General features: G+C 32.6%; 1 pseudogene; it reads left to right on the top strand.

Moving 5' to 3' along the window:
• The first annotated feature begins 12,321 nt into the window (after window positions 1-12,321).
• On the top strand, window positions 12,322-14,346 carry LOC130592061 (NAD(P)H-quinone oxidoreductase chain 4, chloroplastic-like; annotated as a pseudogene).
• Window positions 14,347-18,666: the final 4,320 nt, after the last annotated feature.

Raw genomic sequence — 18,666 nt, 5'->3', positions numbered from 1 at the left:
CTCTTTAATAACTTTAGGCCAAAAAACTCTCTTTTGTACAACCTAAACTCGGACCAACTCTGTTCCTCTAGGAACTGGTTCCCTGTCAGCATGTTCCCCCTAAACAGTTGACTTCACTCGAAGTCTTCTCTCTTCTCTTTCTCTTTCTCTTTCTCTTTCTCTTTTTCTCTAAAAATGATTACAGACTCAGATTCACTCAACCCAATACATCAATTTCTAGGAAGAAGAAAACTGATTGTACTTTCACTAAGAATATTACATAAAATTCTGAATGTATATCTAAAGATTTGTCACAAACATCTATTTGTAGAGACCTATCTTCTCGAGTACTTCTCCACGATTTTCTCCAAAACCTTCTCCATGATCTTCTCCATGATCAGACGTTGCTTTAGCCACTTTTCCATAATCTGTCCGTTGTATTTTTTACCGTTGGTAGTTTGGTTAGTTGGGCTTCCATAATCTCAGCCACTTCTCCACGTTCACACGCCTTATAAAAGATTGGTAGTTGTGGTTCCTAAATTGTAGGAACTACCTCAACAATCTATTTTGAAGCGCTAGTTTAGGTTTGTTTTGGGGCTCTTTGTTTGTAGAAAACTAGAAATTGCTGCACACATACTAACTAAACAAAATATTATGGAATCTTAATATATCAAATTGGCTACCTCCATGATATTAACAGATTGTCACAAATAAGGTCTAACAACTTATTCTTGATTAAACTCCTAATCAATTCTTCATAAGTTATTTAACATGTTATTCGTGAGGTCTAATGTAACAGCCCACTCTTTCGAGCTGCTAGCTAAACACACTCGACATCTATAAACTAGAATCCAAATCTTAATTAATAAAATCGCAGCGGAAAAATATCCTTAAATACACCAATATCTCGAGTAAATTCCCAAAAATTATATACAACGATATATAAAATAATATAATTATAACTCCATAATAGATTAATATAATGAATGTATTATAACACGGCAAATAAAATCACATTCCACAACTCAAATAAAATGAGAATTTTCGGAACATAATTAACTTAATAAATATAATTATCATTAAATAAACGTTCTTAAAAACAGGGCTATTACATACTACCACCCTTATCAAAAGTTTCGTCCTCGAAACTTGAGAATAAAACCAAAATCTCAAACTCATAATATATCAGGTACCGAACCTCAATTCTACCATCAGCTTCTGTATCTCCACTTCAACTCAATATCATAATCGAGGAGCAAAGAAAACAAAAGGGGTAAATTTTCAGCATAGGATTCCAGACTTCTCATTCGTAGAGATCTCGTTTGAAATTCATTTACTTAACCAAATCATAGAATTTTTCTCAAAACACATCATCATAAACAACACAAGACACTACAACTTTACATAAACGAAATCATATAACACATGTAAAAGCGCAACAATCATAAACTTAACCTTCAACATTCCAAATTTTCGATCACCAATTCTTAACCACTAACAATCCCAAATCGATTTCGAACTATCCCAAAGACCTTTTACCTCGCTAGGTAGCCAACTAGGCATACGGTAGCAAGGTTGCTCTGATACCATCTGTAACAGCCCGCTCTTTCGAGCTGCTAGCTAAACACACTCGACATCTATAAACTAGAATCCAAATCTTAATTAATAAAATCGCAGCGGAAAAATATCCCTAAATACACCAATATCTCGAGTAAATTCCCAAAAATTATATACAACGATATATAAAATAATATAATTATAACTCCATAATAGATTAATATAACGAATATATTATAACACGGCAAATAAAATCACATTCCACAACTCAAATAAAATGAGAATTTTCGGAACATAATTAACTTAATAACTATAATTCTCATTAAATAAATGTTCTTAAAAACAGGGTTATTACATCTAAAAATAAACTAATTAAAACTAAAAGAATAAATCTAACCAAATAAAATAAACAAAAAGAAAAGAATAAATATAAAACACATGAAATTTATTCTAACCTAATAAACCAAAAAAAGCAAACTAATAAACTAAAATCAAATAAACTTTAATTATATGTCATTATCAAAATAGTGAAATAACAATATTCCCTCTTTTTTATTATGACAAGTAATTTTTTAAAAAAATTAAGTTTTTATATTTTGAAATAAAATAGAAGGACTAAGATTTAAACATAATAAACTACACAACCCGACTTAAGTAAAACGCTACTGAGACTGGGAACAGGATCAGACTTGACTCGGAACAGGGATGAGAAAAACATGCATAGGAACTAAGATAAAAATTCTAGACACTATTATCTCTTCCCCCTTTGTCATTATCAAAACCAAGAGTTGTACCTGCATCACTAGAGAGAAAACAGTTTAGGCAACAAGCAAGTTGCTCAAACATACATCTCATAATATTAGCCATCCAAGCACACAAACAAAATAGGCATGGCAAAAGCAACATTATAGACAGCAGATAGTACGCAATATGTAGAGTAAGGCAAAACAAAGTGAAGTGATTAAAGAGAAACTAAAAGTACTTCATGTGTCTCAGAAGGACACAATAAGAGAAATCCAAAAGATTGTTTAATAATTACAGCCACAAAAAAATACTTGTTCAATTTGCACCAAAGATAAGAGAAGTTAGGGTTTGGATCGTTTGAAGAGAGAGGAGACCATAGAATATATCGTGGAGAGCACACCATCCACCTTGTTCCTGATCCCAGGATCAGCATTCTTGATGGCAATCAGTTGTTGTTGCTGCTGAGAGTCCAGAACATTGACAGTAGCTTCAATAGCATTGATCCTGGTGTGTAGAAGGGTCAAGGAGTCCTGAATAACCCGGAGTAGCTTGTTAAGCCCAGTTTTAGATAGCAACCGAAAATCCACAGCAGTAGAAGGAACTGGATCAGAATCTAGGTGAATAAACACTGTTTCACCTTGATCCTGATCCTTCAGAGACTTTGACCCAGCCAACCTTTGGCTCTTCCTTACATATCCACTTTACCGGAGTTTCTTCTATCTCAAAATCTATCTTCCCATTTACCAACCTCATACTAAGCCTAGTCAGAGTGTCTTTTGTAAGATAAGTTTCTGGCTCAAGAGAAAAAGAGGGACTGGTAGGCAGTTTGGCTTTGCATTGTTTGAAAACAGAGGAAAGAAGATTTCCATAACCCACTTTAGTGTTATGAGTAATGCAGTGAGAGAGATGTGAAATTATCAAGGAGGGAAGGTTTATTTTTATGTTTTCGGCAAGGCAGTACATAATGGAAAGATCCATTAGACTTGCCTGGGTTCTTTTTGAGGAACGGGGTAAAATAAAACGCCAAACCAATTGGAATAACAACTTATGAAATGGAGACAATTCTTTTTTATCTAAAGATAAAGCATGATAATTGTCGTTAAAAAAAGCAAGAATTTGAGCATTAGAAACTCCATTTATGTTCAGCTTAGCCCTACCCTTAATGTAATCCTTGTAACCCTCATTTGGAACATCAAACCATTCCCCCAGTTTCTTCTCAGTAATTGTGACCACAGACCCATTTACAACAGACACACAAACACCCTCAGTTATTGTAAACCCAAAACAAAAAGCTTTCATTTCTTTTACATAAAGACCCTCATCCACACTAACAATTTTTAACCATTTCTGAAATTTTAAAATTTTCAGTATCTCATACCACTTAGACTTTTTGCACCATGGAACATCGATACAAAAGCCCACAAGAAATTGTGAAGATTTTGTTTTCTTACCTCGCTTAGTAGGTACTATAATCTCTTGTTCTTGATCGCTTTCAACCTCGTTTTCACCATCTTCCTTTTTCGAAGAGAGAGAAATCGGAACAAAGGATGTCGATTTTGACCCGGTAGAATCTTCTTCATTCTTGGATGATTCTTGAGCACTGATTTCATCATGGGATGGTGTTTTCTCTCTTGGGAATTTTTCATGATCACCGGAATTTTGGGTTTTGGAAGACATTGTAAAAGCGTTTTGGTGTGAGGTTGAAGATGAAAAAGAGAAGAGAGAAATGAGTTGATGTGAGAGGGAAATTATGAGGGGTCAGTGATTTGATGTGTTGGGGTTATAAAGTAATCATTACTTCGTGTGAAATAGAAATGGAGAGTTAGGTTTAATGAAACGCTGTTATGGGATTTTGGAAGGCATTTAATGAAGTTCCTTCACTTAAATTAGATTAATTGAATGCGTATCAGTGGCTATAATTCAGATTAATGTGTTTAATTTTGGACGGAAAGGTTGAAAAGAAAGAGAAACAAAGAGATTTGGAGGAAAATTAGGAAAATAAAAAATTTACTCGTGCATATGATAAAATTGTGTCCATAATGTACAAACTACATACGTGCCAAATATGTGCAAAGACACTAAGGGTAATATTCAAAGACATATGTGAGTCCTTATACTTGACCCTAGGTGTATGAAATTTAATTCATGAAGATTGGAGGACATACCTAGTAAGAAACAATTGGGGGGAATCAACATCATGTGTACATTTAAACAATTTTTATCAATCCTAGTTCCAAGCGCATCTTTTCAAACCTGTCCCTAGATAAAGGTTTAGTCAATATATCAGCTATTTGATTTTCAGTTGGACAAAAATCAACTTTGACTAATCCCTTCTCTACATTGTCTTTTAGGAAATGATGTCTAATGTGAATATGCTTGACCCTAGAGTGATGAATTGGATCCTTGGAAATGCAAATAGCACTAGTGTTATCACAGAATATAGGAACACACTTAAACTTTATGCCAAAGTCATGTACCTGTTGCTTGATCCATAATACTTGAGAGCAGCATGCAGCAGCTGCCACATATTCAACTTCTGCTGTGGAAAGAGCAACAATATTCTGTTTCTTTGAGCTCCAAGAAACCAAGCTTGATCCTAGGAACTGGATAATACCCGATGTGCTTTTGCGATTTACCAAGTCTCCAGCATAGTCAGCATCGGAATAGCTTACTAGATCAAAAATGTCACTTCGAGGATAGAACAAACAAAGATCATCACTTCCTTTCAAATATCTAAGAATCCTTTTGACAGCTGTCAAAAGGGATTCCTTGGGATTTGATTGGAATCTAGCACATAAACGAACACTAAAGGATATATATCAGGCCTACTAGCAGTTAGATAGAGTAAGGAACCAATCATACATCTATAGAGTTTATGATCTACGGACTTACCACTTTGATCCTCATCTAACCTTGTACCTGTTCCTATAGGAGTATGGTTTGATTTTGCTTGATCCAGTCCATATTTTTTCAATAACTCTTTTACGTATTTTTATTGATGGATCATTGTTCCTTTTTCAGTTTGCTTGATTTGTAAACTGAGAAAGAAGTTTAACTCTCCCATCATGCTCATTTCAAATTCACTACGCATTAACTCAGCAAATTCTTTAGAAACAGATCCGTTAGTTGCACCAAAAATTATATCATCCACATAAATCTGAACCACTAGGATGTCTGTTCCTATGGATCAAAGGAATAGGGTCTTATCAACTTTTCCTCGTATAAAGTCATTAGAAAATAAGAATTTTGAAAGTCTTTCATACCATGATCTAGGAGCTTGCTTAAGCCCATAAAGAGCTTTATCTAGCTTATAGACATGATTTGGAAGATTCGGGTTTTCAAAACCAGGAGGTTGTTCCACATAGACGTCTATTTGGTACAACCTAAAACCCATGAATGCTTCAAAGGCAATCAAAATTCTTATTGCTTCTATTCTAGCTAAAGGAGCAAAGGTTTCATCAAAATCAATACCTTTGGCTACGAGTTTGGCTTTGTTTCTTATGACTGTTCCACGTTCGTCTAGCTTGTTCCTGAAGACCCATTTTAGTCCAATCACCTTTTGGTTCTTAGGCTTGATCTCAAGATGCCAGACCTTGTTCCTCTGGAACTCATTCAGTTCCTCTTGCATGGCGTTTATCCAGTCAGACTCAAATAGGGAATCATTGTGATCTCGTGGTTCTGTCATATACAAAAAGGCATGGAAAGCACATAAATTTTTCAGTTGGGATCTCGTTTAAGTTCCCTTTTCAATATCACTTATTATCAACTCCAATGGATGGGATTTCAAGTGTTTCGAAGATCTTGGTTCAAGTCTCCTTGTCTCTACTCCTCCAGTTTGAGGAGCTTCATTTGTTTCGTCAACTGGATGATTTTCTCGTACCTGTTCCTCCTGTATGACAGGATCAGGAACAGCTATCTCTTCTTCAGGAATATGCTTTTTGTCGGTTCCTGTAGGTGTTAGTTCTTCATCAATGTTTACTCACTCCTCAATACGAGTCAGTCCTATTTCAAAGTCATTTTCATGACTTAGTTCCTGCAGAGAGTTAGATTCATCAAAAATAACATGGACACTTTCCTCAACACACATTGTTCGTTTGTTATGCCTTACTACTTAAAGCATATCCAATAAAAACAGCATCATCACTTCTAGCATCAAACTTTCCTAAATTGTCTTTACCATTGTTATGTACAAAGCATTTACAGCCAAAGATTCTAAAGTACGAGATATTGGGTTTTCTTCCTTTGAGAAGCTCATAAAGGGTCTTCAAGACAATAGGTCTTAGCATGACTCTATTGATTATGTAGCATGCTGTATTCACTACTTCAGCCCAGAAATTTTTCGGAAGATGGCTTGCTATGATCATTGTTCTTGCCATGTCCTCCAATGTGCGATTCTTCCGTTCTACCACGCCATTTTGTTGTGGAGTTCTAGGAGCTGATAAGTTGTTATCAAGACCTTCGTTTCTGCAAAACCATCAAATTTGGAGTTTTCAAACTCCTTTCCATGATCAGAACGCAAGTGCTTAATTTTGAAACCACTTATTCTTTGAGTTCTTTTAGCAAAGTTAACAAATTCATCAAATGTCTCATCTTTGTTATGGAGAAAAAAAACCCAAGTGTATCTTGAAAAATCATCAACTATAACAAGCACATATCTCTTACCAGATCGACTTTGGATTCGAACAGGGCCACATAAGTCCATATGAATCAATTCAAGGGGACTTTATGTACTACCATTTTCTTTGATTTGAACGAGGATCTAACTTGTTTACCTTTTGTACATGGTCCACAAACTTCATGGTTTGAGACTTTGGTAGTTGGTAATCCAACCACCAAGTCCTTACCACTTAGCTTCTGAAATAATGTCATACTTGCGTGACCACATCTTTTATGCCAAATAAGTGATTCATTGTCGACGGCACATAAACACGTTAGATTGTTCCTAGGAACAAGGTTGAGATAAACAACGTAGGTGTTCCCTTTCCTTGTTCCTTCTAGAATTTCGGTACCTGTTCCTGCATTACTTACTACGCAACGTTCATCAGTAAAATTTATATTGTTCCTTTTATCACAAAATTGAGAAATACTAAGCAGATTATATTTTAAACCCTCGATCAAAAATACATTATCTATGGAATGTGACTTAGACTTTCCTACCTTCCCTATTGCAACAATGTTACCGGTAAGATTGTCTCCGAAGGTCACAGTTCCTCCATCATGGGCTGAAAGCGAGAGATATTTCTCTTTATCTCCTGTCATGTGTTTAGAACAACCGCTATCGAGGTACCATAGGTTGTTCCCCCTCACTTTAGCCTGTATCAAAGCAATCAGTCAGTGGTAGGAACCCAGTTTGACTTGGGTTCCTCTGTCGGGCTAGTATTTCTCTTGAATTTCCAAACTTGCTTAACTAAGTGGGTTTTCATTTCAATATGTTCTTCTTGGGAGGAACAGTTAGACACTAAGTGTCAACTATTCCCACAGTAAGAGCATATTTGGCTGCTTGGAAGATCAACATATTTTTTCATTTTGTTTTCTTCTTGTGATTGAAACCTACCCACTTCTTCCTTCATTTTTATATTTTTGTATCCAACTCACTGGATCAGGAAGTGTCGTTCTTGAAGTTCCATTTTCTCTTTAAGTACCAGATATTATTTAAAACTTTTTCATGTTCGAATTTTAACTTTTCGAACTCGGATCTGGTATTTATAGAGGAACTGGTTCCTTCAGGAACGAATAGTTTCAATTCAGCCATTTCCATATTCAAGAAATAATTTTCATTTTTAGCATTTTCAAAAGCTTCTCGAATACGTCGGTTTTCATCAAAGACTTCAAAGAATCTTTACTCAATGTTTGCATTCACTGTTTTAAACCAATTAGAATGACCTTTGGTGACTTCTAAGGTTTTTCTAAATTTTCTTCTCTAACACAAATGGCCTTGTAGTCATCTAAAGTTTCCAAAAGTAGTTTTATTAATTGATTCTTTGAAAGCTCTTTTAACTCTTCTTCAATAATATTTATGCGTACCTTGTTGTTTGGCAAGTCTTCTTCCTCGTTTGTTTTTGCCATGAGACATAAATGAGCTGTCTCCTCTTCTGGTTGTTCCTGCTCCTCGTCTGAATCGATTCTCCCCAGGCAGCAACCATGGCCCTTCTCATATCAACTTTTAGAAAGGTTTTTGTTGTTCCTTTCCCTTCTCCTTGTATTTTCCTTTGCTCTTTTCATTTTCCCAGAGAGGCATTCCTTTATAAAGTGATCCGGACTTCCACATTGTGACAGCTTAACCTCCCTGGCTTTTTTCAAGTTCTTTCCCTTGTAGTTTTTATTGAAGAACTTTTTTAATCTTTTCACGATCAGTGCTGCCTCTTCATCATCAGTTTCTGAATCCTCCGAATCATCGGAGTTGAGAGCCAAAGCCTTAGGCCTATTAGAGTCAACTTCATGAGTTCCTAGATGGATTTCGTGAGTCAACAAGGAACTGGAAAGTTGCTCGATATTGAATGTAGTGAAATCTTTTGTTTCAAGCAGGACAGTGACCTTCGCCATCTATTTTTCATCCTGAGGAAGACTTCGTAGAACTTTTCGTACTTGTTCCTTCGGAGTGATGATCTTTCCTAGAGATCCAAGTTCATTAATGATGTTGAAGAACCTTGTGAGATCTCTTGAACATACTCCTTAGGCTTCATTTGAAATAGCTCATATTTGTGCATGAGCATGTCAATCTTTGATCACTTGACTTCGTTTGTTCCTTCGTGAGTAATTGCAAGAAGTTCCCACATTTGCTTGGCTGATTTGCATCCGATTATTCGATTGTGTTCATGGGGACCAAGACCACAGTGGAGAATCTTCTTAGCTAAGTTATTCATTTCCATCTTGTCGAAGTCATCTTTATCATATTTGGAGAGAGGCTTGGTGATGTCTTCTCCTTTTTCATTTTCTTGGTGACTTCGAAGTCACCAATCTCTATTACTCTCCAAACTTGATAATTTTCGCCTTGATAAAATTTCCATACGATTCTTCCAATATGGATAATACTTGCCATTAAACATGGGTGGACGCTGAGTTGAGTAACCTTCTTCCAATCTTTCTCCTGATGTGTTCATTGTTTCCAGGAACTAGCTCCTCAGTGTTAACTGATTTTGGAGGAACTAGGCTCTGATACCTATTGTTAATCTTGGACGAATACTAAGACAACTACAAGAGGGGGGGTGAATTGTAGTTGTAGAGATTTTCAAACTTTTTGCGGAAAAAAAGAATGATTGAATGAGAAATAAATAATTGCATGAATAAGAAAGAACTAGGAACACGAGATTTTTACAAGGAAAACTTCCTAGGCCCAATATGTTGAAAAACCTTGACCACGAGGGATTTTGACTCAATTCTCTTTAATAACTTTATGCCAAAAGACTCTCTTTTGTACAACCTAAATTCGGACCAAATCTGTTCCTCTAGGAACTGGTTCCCTGTCAGCATGTTCCCCTTGAACAGTTGACTTCTCCCTTGACTTCACTCGAAGTCTTCTCTCTTTCTCTCTTTCTCTTTCTCTTTCTATTTTTCTCTCAAAATGGTTACAGACTTAGATTTACTCAACCCAATCTATAATACATCAATTTCTAAGAGGAATAAAGCCGATTGTACTTTCACTAAGAATATTAAATAAAATTCTGAAAGTATATCTAAAAGATATGTTACAAACATCTATTTGTAGAGACCTATCTTCTCGAGTACTTCTCCACGATTTTCTTCAAAAACTTCTCCATGATCTTCTCCATGATCACACGTAACTTTAGCCACTTCTCCATTATCTGTCCATTGTATTTTTTACCGTTGGTAGTTTGGTTAGTTGGGCTTCCATAATCACAGCCACTTCTCCACGTTCACACGCTTTATAAATAGATTGGTTGTTGTGGTTCCTAAATTGTAGGAACTACCTCAACGATCTATTTTGAAGCGCTAGTTTAGGTTAGTTTTGCGGCTCTTTATTTGTAGAAAACTAGAAATTACTGCACACATACTAACTAAACAAAATATTATGGAATCTTAATATATCAAATTGGTTACCTCCATAATATTAACAGATTGTCACAAATAAGGTTTAACAACTTATTCTTGATTAAACTCCTAATCAATTCTTCATAAGTTATTTAACATGTTATTCGTGAGGTCTAAAAATAAACTAATTAAAACTAAAAGAATAAATCTAACCAAATAAAATAAACAAAAAGAAAAGAATATATATAAAACACATAAAATTTATTCTAACCTAATAAACCAAAAAACGGACTAATAAACTTAATTCAAATAAACTATAATTATATGTCATTATCAAAATAGTGAGATAACAATAATCAAATTGCTATGGGTCGTTTACCAATAGAAATAACAGATGTTTACACAATTCGAACAATTTTGAATTCGCCTCAAACAAAAGAGAAATCCCATGATTGAAAAACAATTCGCAATTATTAAGGTTCTTTTTTTTTTATTGTTCAATAACTAGAAATTCCGATTATTCCTATTCCTATTGATTGGTGAAAATCGCAACTAAAACAGTTAAAATCTGTTTATAATAGTTTTAGTTGCGAACTACCTTTCAGATAAAAAAGAATGGGTTGGTCCAATAAATTTTACTTTACTCACATTAAGTCATACAACATTAGGGTTTAGCAATTAGGAACGCATAAACTTATTTTTTCCTGTTCAAGTCAATAAGATCATGAAACATTCCAATTTTTTTATCTCTTCTTTTCCATATAATGGATTTACCTGGACCAATACATGATTTTCTTTTAGTCTTTCTGGGTTCGGATCTTATATTAGGAGGTCTAGGAGGAGTAGTATTTACCAATCCATTTTTTCGGCTTTTCACTGGGATTGGTTCTTGTTTGTATATCTTTATTCTATATTCTAGCAAACTCCACTTTGTAGCTTCTGCACAACTTCTTATTTATGTGGAGCTATAAACTATTAATAATATTTTCTGTAATGTTCATGAATGGTCCAAATATGACAAAAAATATCTTGGACTTTGGGAGGGGTTACTTCATTGGTTTGTACAAGTCTTTTTGTTTCATAATTTTTACTATTCTAAATACGTCTGGTATGGATTATTTGGACTACAAAATCAAACCAGAATCGAACAAGATTTGATAAATGCTAGTCACAAATTGGAATTCATTTATCAACCGATTTTTTTCTTCCATTTGAACTCATTTCAATAATTCTATTAGTTGCTTTAAAGGTGCAATTGCCTGGCTCGTCATAATTCATTTTTAAAAATTAGTAATCCAAATCAAAATGATATTTTATCATATTCATATTCATTCAATTATATTTGAATTGGTTTAGAAACTTTTAGTTCAATTTTATATTAAACTATTTTTTTTGCTCTTAATTTCTTATATTATAACTTGTTACATTCTAGTCAATCAAATTGTTTAATTGTTGTTCATATTGAAATGAATAGAGATTGCTAAGGAGTTGGTCAATGATACTCGAGCATGTACTTGTTTTGAGTGCTTTTTTATTTTCTATCGGGATTTATGGATTAGTCACGAGCCGAAATTTGGTTCGGGCTCTTATGTGTCTTGAACTTATATTGAATGCAGTTAATCTAAATTTTGTAACATTTTCTGATTTTTTTGATAGTCGCCAATTAAAAGAAACATTTTCTCAATTTTTGTTATAGCCATTGCAGCCGCTGAAGCAGCTATTGGACCGGCTATTGTTTCTTCAATTTATCGTAACAGAAAATCAATTTGTACCAATCAATCGAATTTATTGAATAAATAGTAATAGTATTTTTTATTTTTTATAGAAAATTATATTCTAGAAATTCAAATTTTAATATTCATCAATTCAAATTAGATTACTAGATATCTGCACCTTAAGATATACTTTCAAAAAATGTAATAAATCAAAATATTTTGGACCTCTTTTCCATTTCTCCTCCAGAAATCTATTGATTCAAAAAATTCTGGGAAATTATTATTCGTTGGTAATTGAATATGTATTTCATTTACTTACTAGAACTAGATAGAAAATTAATGAAGTTAACAAAATTAGAGATCTAATGTCACATTCAGTTAAGATTTATGATACATGTATAGGATGTACTCAATGTGTCCGAGCTTGCCCCACAGATGTATTAGAAATGATACCTTGGGATGGATGTAAGGCTAGACAAATAGCTTCTGCTCCAAGAACAGCGGATTGTGTTGGTTGTAAGAGATGTGAATCCACTTGTCCAACATTTTTTAACCGTTCAAGTTTATTTATGGCATGGAACAACGCGCAGTATAGGTCTAGGTTATTGATACGTTTCAGAAAATTCCATTGAATCCATTTATTATATTTTGATATTTTTTACCGACAAAAACCCGTACCCCAAAAGAAATGGATTTCTTTTGGGGTACGGGTTTTTTTGGCCCAAGTGTATCTTGTCTTTACCACGAATTATTTTCTATGGTTAACAACCATTGTAGTTTTTCCCGTATTTGCTATTTCTTTAATTTTTTTATTTCCTCATAGAGGAAATAAGGTTATTAAATGGTATACCATTTGTATTTCTATTTTAGAGATTCTTCTAACGACCTATGCATTTTGTTATTATCTCCAACCGACGATCCATTAATCCAACTGGCAGAAGATTATAAATGGATCAACTTTTTTTATTTCCATTGGAGATTAGGAATCGATGGGCTTTCGATAGGACCTATTTTACTTATGGGATTCAGCACCACTTTAGCTACTTTAGCAGCTTGGCCAGTTACTCGAGATTCTCGATTGTTCCATTTCTTAATGTTAGCGATGTATAGTGGCCAAATAGGATTATTTTCATCCTGAGACCTTTTACTTTTTTTCATAATGTGGGAATTATAATTAATTCTTGTTTACCTACTTTTATCCATGTGGGGGGGAAAGAAACGTCTCTACTCCGCTATTAAATTTATTTTGTATACTATAGAGGGTTCCATTTTTCTATTAATGGGAGTTCTGGGTGTTGGTTTATATGGTTCCAACGAACGAACATTAAATTTGGAAACATTAATTAATCAATCGTATTCTGTGGCATTAGAAATAATATTCGATATTGGATTTTATATTGCTTTTGTTGTCAAATTACCGATTATACCTTTACATACATGGTTACAAGATACCCATGGATAAGCATGTTATAGTCCTTGTATGCTTGTAGCTGGAATCTTATTAAAAGTGGTAGCATATGGATTGGTTCGGATCAACATAGAATTATTACCTCATGCTCATTCTATATTTTCTCCTTGGTTGATGATAATAGGCACAATCCAAATAATCTATGCAGCTTCAACATCTTCCTAACAACGTAATTTAAAAAAACCAATAGCTTATTCCTCTGTATCTCACATGGGTTACATAATTATAGGAATTAGTTCTATAATCGATACGGGACTTAATGGGGCCATTTTACAAATGATTTCTCATGGATTTATTAGTGCTGCACTTTTTTTCTTGGGGAACTAGTTACGATAGAATACGTCTTGTTTATCTCGACGAAATGGGCGGAATACGATTCCAATGCCAAAAATATTCACACTCTTAGTAGTTTTCTATGGCATCCCTTGCATTACAAGGCATGAGTGGTTTTATTGCAGAATTATTTGTATTTTTTGGAATAATTACCAGCTAAAAATATCTTTTAATACCTAAAATACTAATTACATTTGGAATGGCGATTGGAATGATTTTAACTCCTATTTATTCATTATCTATGTTACGTCAAATGTTTTGTGGATATAAATTATTTAACATTACAAACTTTTCTTTATTGATTCTAGGTAGCAAAAGTTGTTTATTTCGACTTCTATCTTTCTACCAGTAATAGGTGTTGGCATGTACCCGAATTTCGTTCTCTCACTATCAGTTGAGAAAGTAGAAGCTATTTTATACAATTTTTTTATAGATACATTTCTTTTCATTTCATTAAATGAAATAAAAAAAGCAGCTTTCTTTATGTAACGTAAAAAAAAAAAAAGACAAAATCGGAAATATAATCAGACAATTTTTATGTTTGTGAGAACCATTTAAACCATGATTTAAATGGTTCTCGCCTGTTTATAAAAAAACTTACTTCTACCTTATACTATATTCGTATTCCTAAAGTCTCATTTTCCATTTAATTAAGTGTTAATGTAAATGAACCATAACTATGTAGTCTTATTCCTAATAGATTGACCCAAAACAACATATCCAAATTATAAGGAAGCCTATAAAAGCAACAATTGTAGAATTTGCACCTCGCAAATTTTTATTTGTTTGAATATGTAAATAAATTGCAAATATGGTCCAAATAATAAATGCCCGTTTCTTTTGGGTCCCTATTCCAATACGATCCACATGCCTCATTGGCCTATACTGCCCCTAAAAGAATACCTATGGTTAAAAATATAAATCCTAGACTAATAACACGATAACTCCAATGATCCAGTTGTTCAATCAATTGGGAACTGTAATAATTTCTACCAAAAGAGGGAAAAGCATTTTGTATAATATTGCTTTTTTGATTCACGTATTGAACCTCACCGAAGAAAAATGAATCATTTAAAAAAGGTTTTTGTTTATCAAAAATTCTTATTGTATCTTTTTAAAATGTTATGATTAGAAGTGTTACTGACAATAATGATCCGCATAACTCAGCACCATCGTACTAACATGCATCATTAAGAAATGGGATTGGAGAGCAGGTACTAATATTACGGATTGATGAATTATAGGTTATAGGACTATTGGTATTGATTTTTTTAAGAATTTTAAGATGTCATGCCGCCACTCGAACTCGAACCGTGATGCTCTCGCATTGCTTCCTAAGAGCAGCGTGTCTACCAATTTCACCATATCTGCTTGTTTGAAATCATAATAACTCGTTTTTATACAATAATTGTCGAGATTATTTAAATACAATATTTGCTTTTTTGAACCAATTATGTTCTGATTTGCAAATCCCTTTTTCTTCATTAATTGAAATGTTTCATAGTCATAATAATTATATATTACTTAGTTGGTTTTTGTTATTTTTAGTCAATTTCATTTTTATAGTACTGCTTTAATTTGTCAATGGACTTTCATGTAGTTCATGTTTGGACCCTTTATAGCTAGACGATTCCGTCTTTCATTCCAGAATAGACCTCAATTTGCAAAAATAGCAAATAAGAAATACATAGATTATAAAAAATAGACTATTTTTATCACAATTTCAACATGGCGTCGACGAGCCTTTTTTTTTTTTTAAATAGGTTGTTTTTTATCCAAAACAAGTAAATTGGTAAAAATTTTCCTGTTAAGTATTGAACCGAATATGTCATATAAAAAAGTTTGGATTTCTATTGAAACGTATCTCAAAAGTAATGTGCTTTTTTGATTGATTTCAAATGGACGAATATATAATATAGAAATTCCAAGAAACAATAGTTCCAGAAGGTAAAATTGAAGCATTTTCTATTTGCCTTTTTATAAATTATACTATATAGGTGGAAAAATAAATTTATTGTATTGTGGCAACACAAAGAGGTTGATGGGGAAAAAATCTCATTCGTATAAATGACAAAATAGACTAAAAAAGAAAGGTGATGAAATATTCTCTATATATAGTTTTTCAAACAAAAACAAAAAGGACTATGTTAGGGTCGGCATAAGAGGTCTTATTCGACATAACATAAAAAAAAGTTACAATTTTATATAGGTCAAAACATTAATTAGTAAATACAACGCAATTTAAGTCGTTTATTTTAGATATTTTTATTCTAAATGCAAAGTATTTAGACTTTGTTATACCATTTTTTTTAGTCAGGTCGATTTCAATTATTCTAAGATTTGATTACCTATTAAAAAAACTTTTTGAATTCCCGGTAGAAAGGGATTTTGATAACGGAAAGGCTTTTAACATCTCCCAATACCCCTTTTTTTTCCAAATATTTTTACGAATACGCTATTTGTAAATTGAAGTACGTTTTTTCGGAACTGCCATTTAAAATTGAACTGAGTATTCATTGTTATAATTGGATGTGAAAGACATTTGTTGTTCAAATGAATCTTTTTTTTCTATTCATTATCTATGTATTTAGATTTTAGGCGATACCTTTCAATTTTTGAAAATAGAAAAGTATAACATAATTATAAACTAGAAATCGATTTTCTATATTCCTCTTAAAATAATCAAAAATATTTGATTAGGAGAAATAAAATATTCTACTTCATAGAATATCCATAAAATAAAAAAAGATTTGTACGAAATTGATTAAGACTAATTCAAATTATTGAAAAACTGTAATTATATTTTGAAAAGACATCGAGTTTTTTATTTTCATATTGAAATGATCCGAATAAAAAAATTTCTTTAAAAGATCCATGATTTATGAAAATTTTTATTCTATGTTATAGAAACTAGAAAGTAAAGTAAAAGTAACAGTTATTCTTTTATGTAAAAAATCGAATTTTGTTTGGAATGAAAGACAATTAAATGATTTTGAATAAACTATAGAATAAACTAACTAAAATACTTAAAATAATTTATCATTATTGACTTTATTAGATCTTTAGTAAATTTTATTGATTCATAGTCGTTTTTAGTCGAATCGTTATCCTTTATTCTTAAATATGTATTTGATTTAAATGGAAATGAAAGTGGAATTTTTTTATCTTCCTACTTCATAGGCTTCAATATTTTTTATTTATTTAATAATTAAGTACTAACTTTTACTAATAAATTGGTTATTTCACCAATTATACCTTCGTGATTTGAATATATCAAAAAAAAAAATGCTCAATGTCAATATGAATATTTGATATAGAATAGAAAATATAAAATGAAAAAAAAATGCTATTTAAGTTATTATATATCTTGATTTTTTTTATTGACTTCTATCAAAAGAGGGCACGAGCCTACGAATCATAAATAAAACAATTAGTTAATATAAAAATTTTCTATTCTATTATGGAACATATACACCAATATGCATTGATCATACCTTTCCTTCCACTTCCAGTTCCTTTGTTAATAGGAGCTGGCCTTTTATTTTTTCCGATGGCAAAAAAAAATCTTCCGTGTATATTGGCTTTTTCGAATATTTCGTTGTTAAGTATAGTTATGGTTTTTTCGATGAGACTGTCTATTCAGCAAATAAATAGTAATTCCATTTCTCAATATGCATGGTCTTGGTCCATTAATAATGATTTTTCTTTAGAATTTGGCTACGTACTCCATCCACTTACTTCTATTATGTCAATGTTAATCACTACTGTTGTAATTCTGGTTCTTATTTATAGTGATAATTATATGTCCCATGATCGAGGATATTTGAGATTTTTCGCATATATGAGTTTTTTTCAATACTTCTATGTTGGGATTAGTTAATAGTTCGAATTTGATACAAATTTATATTTTTTGGGAATTAGTTGGAATGTGTTCATATCTATTAATAGGTTTTTGGTTCACACGACATATTGCCGCAAATGCTTGTCAAAAAGCATTTGTGACTAATCGTGTAGGAGATTTTGGCTTATTATTAGGAATTTTAGGTCTTTATTGTATAACAAGTAGTTTTGAGTTTCAGGATTTGTTTGAAATATTCAATAATTTTTAATTAATGATAATGAAGTCAATTCCTTATTTTGTATTTTATGTGCTTTATTGTTATTTGCTGGTGCATTGCTAAATCTGCCAAATTTCCCCTTCATGTATGGTTACCCGATGTTATGGAGGGTCCTACTCCTATTTCAGCTCTCATACATGCTGCTACCATGGTAGCAGCGGGTATTTTTATAGGTGCTCGACTACTTCCTCTTTTCATAATTATACCTTACGTAATGTATGTAATATCTTTTATAGGTATAATAACAGTACTGTTAGGAACGACCTTAGCTCTTGCTCAAAATAACGTTAAGAAAAGTTTAGCTTATTCTACAATATCTCATGTGGGTTATATGATGTTAGCTCTAAGTATGGGTTCTTATCGAGCTGCTTTATTTCATTTGATTACTCATGCTTATTCAAAAGCATTATTTTTTTAGGATCCTGATCCCTTATTCATTCAATGAAAACTATTGTTGGATATTCTCCGGATAAAAGTCAAAATATGGTTCTTATGGGAGGGGGGTTAACAAAACATGTGCCAATCACAAAAGCAATTTTTTAAATAGGTACACTTTTTCCTTTGTGGTATTCCGACTCTTGCTTGTTTTTGGTCCAAAAATGAAATTATTAATGATAGTTGGGTGTATTCACCAATTTTCGCAATATTTATATGTTTCGAATCTATTTACTTACGTTTTAGGGACATTTCAATCATTTTTTTAAAAAATATAGTGGAAAAAAACAGTAGTTCTTTTTATTCAATATCTTATGGGGTAAAGAAA

This window comes from Beta vulgaris, chromosome 7 (genome assembly GCF_026745355.1).
Source record: "Beta vulgaris subsp. vulgaris cultivar EL10 chromosome 7, EL10.2, whole genome shotgun sequence".
Lineage (NCBI taxonomy): Eukaryota > Viridiplantae > Streptophyta > Magnoliopsida > Caryophyllales > Amaranthaceae > Beta > Beta vulgaris.
Note: the sequence above shows the minus strand (reverse complement) of the source record. Positions and strands in the feature narration are given on the sequence as shown.